Source organism: Arachis ipaensis, chromosome B08, assembly GCF_000816755.2.
Source record: "Arachis ipaensis cultivar K30076 chromosome B08, Araip1.1, whole genome shotgun sequence".
Taxonomy (NCBI): Eukaryota; Viridiplantae; Streptophyta; class Magnoliopsida; order Fabales; family Fabaceae; genus Arachis; species Arachis ipaensis.
Genome location: NC_029792.2, coordinates 126,410,922 through 126,411,826, shown reverse-complemented (window position 1 = coordinate 126,411,826; position 905 = coordinate 126,410,922). Strand labels below are relative to the sequence as shown.

Sequence of the window (905 nt, the reverse complement as noted above, 5' to 3'; positions counted from 1 at the left end):
ATTTTGATTTTGCATGACAAAATTAATTCTTTTTCGTTTCAAATATTCTTTCAAAATTATCCTTATTTTCGTAAACAAACACCACACTAATATATTGAGATGTAATTTCACGTAAATATATTAAATTTCTAGTTTATGAATTAGTAGAAAAACGATCTTTATTTTAAAAACGGAGAATAAGAAATTAAAAATGATGTACCTGAATTTCAATGAGAATAGTAGAATATGCATATGCAAAGGCAATGTTTCCAAGAGTTAGGAATATCCCCCACACTCTATGAATCGGTGATTCTCCTTTAGCTCCTGCTATGCTACCCATTATAGTGCCATTTTCTGTTTCATAAAAAAATATTAGCCAACAATATAATTTTACTATGCTCAGCCAATTTTATTTTTTATGCTAAAGGAACAAAAAGAAAGAAATGAAACAACGTGGGTGATGTATAACCAATTTACTTATTAATATAAAGGTTTCTTCCATTCATTTCCATCGAATGGAATTTGGAAAAAAAAGAAAGAAAGAACCGAAGCCAAAGAAAGAAAGATTTCAGATAAATATAACAAATCACCCTTCCATTAACACAAATATTTTCTCTAATCATCATCATCAATACATTTTTCATTTGGGTTCATTTCTCACTTACCGTGAGAGAGAGAAACCGAAGCTCCCTAACCTCCACCAAAATTCCGGGTTCAATTTCTTATATTCTGTAACTCCAATAAAAAATCTAATTCAATAAAAGTGTTCATATGTTTATTTTTTATACGTTGATGTTATTTTTGTCTAATAAAAATTGACGAAAATTTTATTTACATAATGTGATTTAAAGAAAAAATTTTATACGGCTTTAGATAAGATTTAAGAAAGATTTTAAGGATTTAATAAAAAAAAGCTGTTTTCGGAT

The 905-nt window shown here is 27.5% G+C and overlaps 1 long non-coding RNA gene across 1 annotated transcript in view; it reads right to left on the bottom strand.

Annotated features, from left to right (window-relative positions):
• LOC110266125 overlaps positions 1-374 on the bottom strand; it is an 11,952-nt gene extending 11,578 nt beyond the window's left edge. Inside the window, exon 1 of the long non-coding RNA XR_002353099.1 lies at positions 200-374. This is a non-coding gene — a long non-coding RNA (uncharacterized LOC110266125). The remainder of the gene's footprint in view (positions 1-199) is intronic.